A 7,153-nucleotide genomic window follows, 5' to 3' on the forward strand; every position below is an offset into this window, starting at 1 on the left:
GCCCAGGGCGGGGGCGGGGGCGCGGTTACGGTTCGGCAGCGCCCCCGAGCTGCCCCGTTTTGAGTGTTTCGTACCGGGTTTCACAGGTCGCTACACCTGCACGTTCAGCCTCTTTGAATCCGTTGGCTGATTTCTCATCAGCCTGTGAGATTTCCGCCACCCGAACACATCGGGATTGCTCCCCAGCCCCCGCAGAGGTGTTCCAGCACTTCTCCAGGTTTGGCCAAGAAGCTGGCGCGCCTTCTCGGGCGCTTGGTTTTCCTTCCAGGGTTCCCGCGTGGTGAGCAGGGTCAGCCGATGCTGTCGCTGCTTCAGCTGCTCTGCAGGAGGTGAACCACGCAGAGGCCAAGGGGGGGTTGCGCTGTTTCTGGAGGTCCTCTGGTCCAGCTGGTTGTTGCTTACAAAGAAAAGTAAGGTTAGAGTTAGGAAAACGTGCGTTTTAGTTGTGGATAATGTGTGTTTCAGCCCTCTTGAAAAATGTGGTCACGCTGCTGATGTTGGTTTTCTGTGGAACAGCCTTAATCCCATCCCCGATCTTTTTTTGCTGCCCTGATCATTTCCCCTAGTAACTCCTGTGGCACCTGGTGCTGCGTTGTCTGATTAGATGGGTCCCATCCCACTAATGATCTTTTAGCTCTCTTTGGATCCCTGGATACAAGTTTCTCTTAAGATTTCTCCCTGTTCACGAACAATTAGAAGTTATCCAGAGGAGATGTGCCAGTTTGGTCCCCAGTTCTTCATGCTTTCCCATCAGCATCCTGCCAGAGAGGCAGTTCTTGCTCGTTTCTCTGATGTAGTTCAAAGTGTACGTTGCTTCTCAAAGGCTTTTGTGACAAATAATTGTCTTCATCTGGGGGCGATTCACTGGTATGCTACAAGGCCCACTGCTTCCTTTCATTGCTGGTTTTAGTGCTTGATACCTGGGTTTTGCTTGTGTTCACTTTTTTCTTCTTACCTTCATTTTTCCAATGTTAGTGCACATATTATCACAGAGCTTCTCTGTTACTGTTACTTGGCTTGTGTACTTAACTTTTTTTTAATATATCAGCTCACCCCAGCCTAGCATTTTAGCCCCAATTTTCTTTTGGGTCTGTTCTAAGTAACTGATACCAATAGCGCCCAAAGAGCCACATAGTTCACCACACAACCAGCTCCTCGGTGGCCAGCCCAGTGGAACACGTTCATGTTGCATCATCTGTGCTACCATCTCCAAACCCAAGCACTAAATTTGCAGCAGCAGGTTTATGGAGAGCAATTCTGGGTTATCAATGTCAATGCTAAAGCGAGAAGCATGAGTCTCCTCTTGAGAGAGAGCTGGCAGCTGCTCAGGATGGTGCAGCTGAAGACCTTGACTTCAGACAACCCTGTATCAAGGCTTCGAGGTTTCCCTGCCAGCTCACTTGGTACTGGTGGAAGCACCCTGACCTGGCCTGGTCATGATTACCACCCCCCAGCAGGCTCTGAGGAGCTCCTCAAGCCCCGCACCCAGCATGTCAGTGCTCTTAGAACTGCTGAAGTTCTTTTTTCGTCAAGGCCAGTGATTGTCAGCGTTCTGCCGCTGCAGCTGGTGCGCCGTCAGTGTCTGCCTTCGACGCAGACGTGGTTCTCTTCTGCCAAATGCAGAGATTGCCATGGCACCTGATCTACAGTCCAGCGTGCTGCCCTCCACCCATGTGGCCAACGTAGAGTAAGGACTAAAACCCCAACAGGAGGTAGATGTGGATCAGTTTAACCTTGGTCTTAGATTTCATCCCAAATTCTGATTATTGCAAATCAAGATAAGTGATTGGGGCTTTGTATTCCTTCCAAAGTTACTCCTAACATTGATCTGGGCAGTCTTGTGCATTCATGTGAATCCTCACAGGTTAAACTACAGAAAATTAGCTCCTGACCTGCCTTTTCTATACCACTTACTGTTTTGTATATGTTCTACTGCACCTGATTCAACTCCTTTCGCAAACTTTTCAGTCCTATTCATCTTAATTTCAATGTCCTTAACCATTCATGTTGTTTTCTCTGAAATAGTCTTTTTTTTTCACATGAGGTGATCAGAACTGGAAATGATGCTGGCCTACTTAAGTTGTATAAATAAAGACATTTAAGATTTGCTTTCATTGAGCAACCTGGAGTGACGAACAAGATGTCTTGCGCAGCTGCAAAGGCGGTTCAGGAATGGGATTTTGCTGCTCCAAGTGGTTGTGCTGACGCCTGTCAGGCTGTGGCTGTCACAGCCAGGGCAGGACAAGTTGAGCTGGGCACCTGCCTTACTTCCTTGGGTCCGGTGGTGGAGATGGCGGCTGTCCTGCTTCCCCCTGCCCCCCTTAATACATTAGATCTGACGTTTTCTTAGTAAATAGTAGCTCAGTATTTGTGTCTCAAGTGGACACAAACAAAGGCGTCAAGTACAGCAGGTGCAAAAACTGCTATGAGGAGAATTTGAAGGCATAAGATCTGTAAAGCTAATGAGAATAATCTTTCTTAAATAAACAAGTGTAAACTAGTAAAATCTTCCAGTTTTGTCTTGAGATATTAACAAAAATTGGATCGTGGTTTTTCAGGCACTAACGCCATCAATAAGGCAAAATTATGAAAGGAAAAAGTGTGTTATATTATTTCCCTAGTGAACAAAACTGCAAAGAGAATTTGGAACAATAACGAGGTTGTAAATGACATTTTCCATCTTTCTCCCACCGGTGAGCCAACTCTGATTACCACTGTGTGCAGGCACTCTGTTGTGGATGTTAAAATTAACATTTTTAAAAACTCAACAATGATTGTCAAGAAAACCAGCCTGTAAAATTAGAAGCCACCCTAAAAAAGATTTTTAAAGGGTTTGAAGAAGCCAGCTTCTTAGGCCCTCGGTAACCAGCTGCGGTGCCAAGTAGAAGAGCTGGGTTGATTGACCTTTGTTTCTTGTTGTTCGGACTAGCAGAGGCAAGGATTTAAAAATAAGAATGGCACATTTTGACTTACACCATTTTAGCTGCACAAAGCATGTATCTGAATGTTTTGCTTGGTCGGGAATTTCTACCATCTTCATTAGGAATTGAATTTTCAGAGTCAAAGTGAATGTTGTTCTGATCCTATTGAGACTGATAACCTATAATTCAGTGAAGATATTTATTATTTAATGTGTTCCTGCGGATTTGTAATTTGGGGGATGAAACTGAAAGCCAGACTAAAGCCAAATGGCTACAGATGTCTATGTATGGGATATCTCATTGTTTTAATTGAGAGTTAGGCATCTCAAGACCCCTGAGAATATATGCTGAAAGAGCTGTTTGAAAGCAGCGTGATTTATTTTTCTGCTCAGGTGCAGAAGCTTAAAATAAAAAATTTGGGAACATTTTTGGGAAATTCTAAGGATTTTAGGCTATCTTGAATTAGGAAAAAGTGAATGAGTAGAGGCTCTGAAACCAAAAATAATAAAAGTGTGTATCACCCCTGTGCAACTTTTCCTTGAGGCCCCCAAATCTTTCCTTCTTTATTTTGTTAATTTTCCTCTATGCTATCACTTTGCTGCTTTAGTAAGAAAAGCAAAGTGATTTTCCATGAGAGAAGATGAAGCTCTGGTGGCACTTAGCCTTCTCATTATGATGATACCCTTTTGTGGACCCTGGAAAAACTGTGTGTCTGGATATTGAACAATGTCCTAGTAGGAAACACACTGACTAGTGCTTTTTGAGAAGAAATGGCTACCAATAGGTCAATTTTCATTAATATCATTTCTAAGAGCAAACTCAGTCAAATGCTTACTCAGTATCTGATTTTTTTTTTTTGGCTGCTATTTGTGTTGTATCTCTAGATGATTTTGTTTTGCTGGTTTGTTTTTTGCTGGATTTTGTTTTGTTTTCTCATCATAACTAGAAATGACTGTAATTTTTTTAAACTATAGAGATGGATAATAAATTTTTCCTAAAAGGGGAATAAACTGTTTTTCTTCCATTTCTACATCATCTGTAACTGTAACGTCCAATTCCCAGCCCTCCCAGAGCAGCAGTTCAGGGTGCCTGGCAGGACTGCCACTAGAGGGCACAAAATGATTTTAAACACTGAAGCTGGCAGGCTAAAAGCAGGTAAAGACACTGAACTAGCAAAGCAGTGAAGAAAATGCAATAAATGCGACAAATATGTTATTCTAGGTTTCTTTTTTTCAGCTTCTAAAAGATTATGATATTATTAGCTTTTAAATGTTTTGTAGAATCATACTTTAAATCATAAAACAGATATCGGAAATGGAGACACTTTATAGTGTGCGGTGGAATTTAGGAGAAAAGAAAATATTTTTAAAGTGGGAACATAAATTAAGCAGAAATTGCATTTTTTTTTTCAAACTAGGTTGTGTAATATTAGAGTTAACTGAGCAGAAACACTGAGGTTCTTGTTTGACCTTTGCGATACGTATGCACTATCTCAGCCCCAGTCTGTGTACTAGATGGCTGTCACTCAGCAGTTCTCAACCCTCCATTTAATATTGCTTGGAATGCATGCCTGTCTCTGTTCCTTGTCTGAAGAGATAATGTTTCATAACCATCTAAGGATGCTGTCAAGATAAATCCATTATGTGTGCAGTTCTTCCATGCTGTGGCAGTGGGGGTATGTGCTAGACAGACATTCTGGATGGTGCTGAGAGTCTTTCGTGGTTACGGGCGAATGGGCCCGGGTCGACTGCCAGTCCCTTGACATACATACGGACAGAATCTACCTCCTAAATGCAAAGGCTGAGACACAGCAAAAGAGGATGCATGAGCCTGCTGTGCTTTAGCCAAAGCTGCACAAGTCCTTGAGGAGTAATCTCAGTCTTACATATTGCAATCCAATACCTTTCATGATAACAAACATGTTATAAAAAGCAAGACTGTGAGCTGAGGAGGTAACTGGTAAGGTAATCCAGGTGAGGCCAACATTATGTCCACATGTCATATAAACGTGGCATGAAAATGAAGTTATCTCAGCAATAAACCCATTGCATAGGATGAATAAAGCATGGTATAGCAAGAATGAAGGATTGAGCATTCATTCATTTCCCATATGCAGGTATCTCTATCCTCACCCAGGACAGAGAAATTGCAGAGAGGACCTCCTTAGTGGGTTCTGTACCTGTGTTAACTCTGGCAACTCCCCACAGGGGTCTATCATGGGAAAATAAATGCTGCTGGGTCCTGGAAATCCACGGGACTTGGGTCCTTTGGGCTGAAGAGGTTCATGCCAACCCTGAAGTTGCTCTGGCCCTGTGCAGAGAGGTGGCTGGCAGAGGCTGGCCTCAGAGTGAAGGACTAGTCAGTGGCAGCTCCTCCATTATACCTGTCAATTGATCAGGATGGTTGAGCCTTAACTCAACGTTATGTGTCTATGAGTTTTTACTGTCCATTGTGGAATCTTATGTGAGTGACTTCTCAGTCTCAGCCTGGAAACCAGAACAAGTACTCACTAACTTAGGCAACAGACCGGTTTCGATGGCAGTTTGACCGTTGAAGTATCTTCCGTTCCCTCAGTGCTTGTGTTTAGGCTGAGACAGCACGTTCTGCTAGCAGGCAGTGACATTAAATTCAGAGTAACTGAGATTGCTGTCTTATCTTCAAGGAGAAAAAATTAGCTTGTGTTGTTGCTTGAGGGCATGGAGTACAGAAAGGATGGTCAAGGAGGTGTTCCTGTTGTCTGTGTCAGCTCGAGATGAGGAGTTCTGAGAAGCTTGGTGGCTGAAAACGGCATTAAGTTACTCTAAGGTAAATGTTTTTGCTTCTGGGTTTTGCTGGTCTTTTGGCAAACATAAAGGCCTGCAAAGGATGAGGTGGTGAAGAAGTTTCCTGCTGTGCTTGGTTTGTAACTGTTTGGGCTACCTTATCACAGGTAGTGCAGCCTGTCGCTTCCTTATTAAACCGTTGTTTTAGAAGGGATTTTAATGCTGGAGACATACTGGGCATCCCATACCATTAGTGAAATGTTAAGAGATTTTAATTTCCTAAGAGAAACAGTGTCAGAACCTGCCTGTGGCCGTTCTGTATGCATTTAGAAGAATGCTTTATTAGCTACCCATAAATACAGAACTGTATTCATGTAAGCAGAATTATCTGAATTTAAAATATATTGTTATAAAAGGGCAAGTGAAAGTAGACATGGAAGAATTAAGAAGTTGATAACAAGCAATACGAATTGATAGTTGTGAGAAAAAGCTAAAGGTATATTAAAAATTATATGGCCAGTGGGACCACAGGCAGGAATTATTCAGGAAGAAACAAAATCCTAAAAATAGTTTAGATGAGTATGGCATGAAGATGACTAAACTGCCAATGGTGATACAGAAGAGGTATTAAATATATCCAAGGTTATTCAATAAATATTTCTGCTCTGTATGTGGAAAAATTATTTTCAGTTTTTCATGTCGATGAATTCCTTTGTATTCTATTAGTAACTAAAGAGGGTGTTTAGCAGCAGGTGTTAAGCTTTTATATCTTTGTAACTCACAACATCAGGATAGTAAAAAGACTGTCCCAAGAGCTGTCCAGACTATTACTTTTAGTTTTAGGGTAAAATTTATATCACTGAGCAAATCTCAGAGGGCTAGGGAAAACCTGCTTTTTCTTGGCCACGGTGACTATTAACACTTGAACAATTTATGGAGGGGTGTGATGAGTTTTCCATGGACTGAAGTCTTTAAATAAAGATTTGATGTCTTAAATACGTGTTCTTTTTCAAATATATTATGGGCTTCATGAGGAAATTAGCAAGTGAGATGATGTGGGTTCTGTTCAGGGGATCACTGGGGATCATCACTGATCCTTCTGACCTTTAAACCTATAAATCTGGAAACCTTAACTGTCTCCACACTGTAACCATTTCAGGCTGAAGTTTCTAGAAGATCTCAGATAAATATTGTTATTGGTAGTATGATAGGATGAGTATCAGAATTCATATTTCTGCATGTATTTGCCTCAGAGTTTCCTAATCTGCGTTGAGTCATGTCGTGGTTTAACCTCAGTCGGCAACGGAGCACCACACAGCCGCTTGCTCACTCCCCCCGCCCCGGTGGGATGGGGGAGAGAATTGGAAGAGTAGAAGTGAGAAAAAATCATGGGTTGAGATAAAAACAGTTTAATAATTGAAATAAAATAATAATAACAATAATGTAATAATAATAATAATACACAAAGCA

This window comes from Pygoscelis adeliae, unplaced genomic scaffold (assembly GCF_000699105.1).
Source record: "Pygoscelis adeliae isolate BGI_AS28 unplaced genomic scaffold, ASM69910v1 Scaffold116, whole genome shotgun sequence".
Lineage (NCBI taxonomy): Eukaryota > Metazoa > Chordata > Aves > Sphenisciformes > Spheniscidae > Pygoscelis > Pygoscelis adeliae.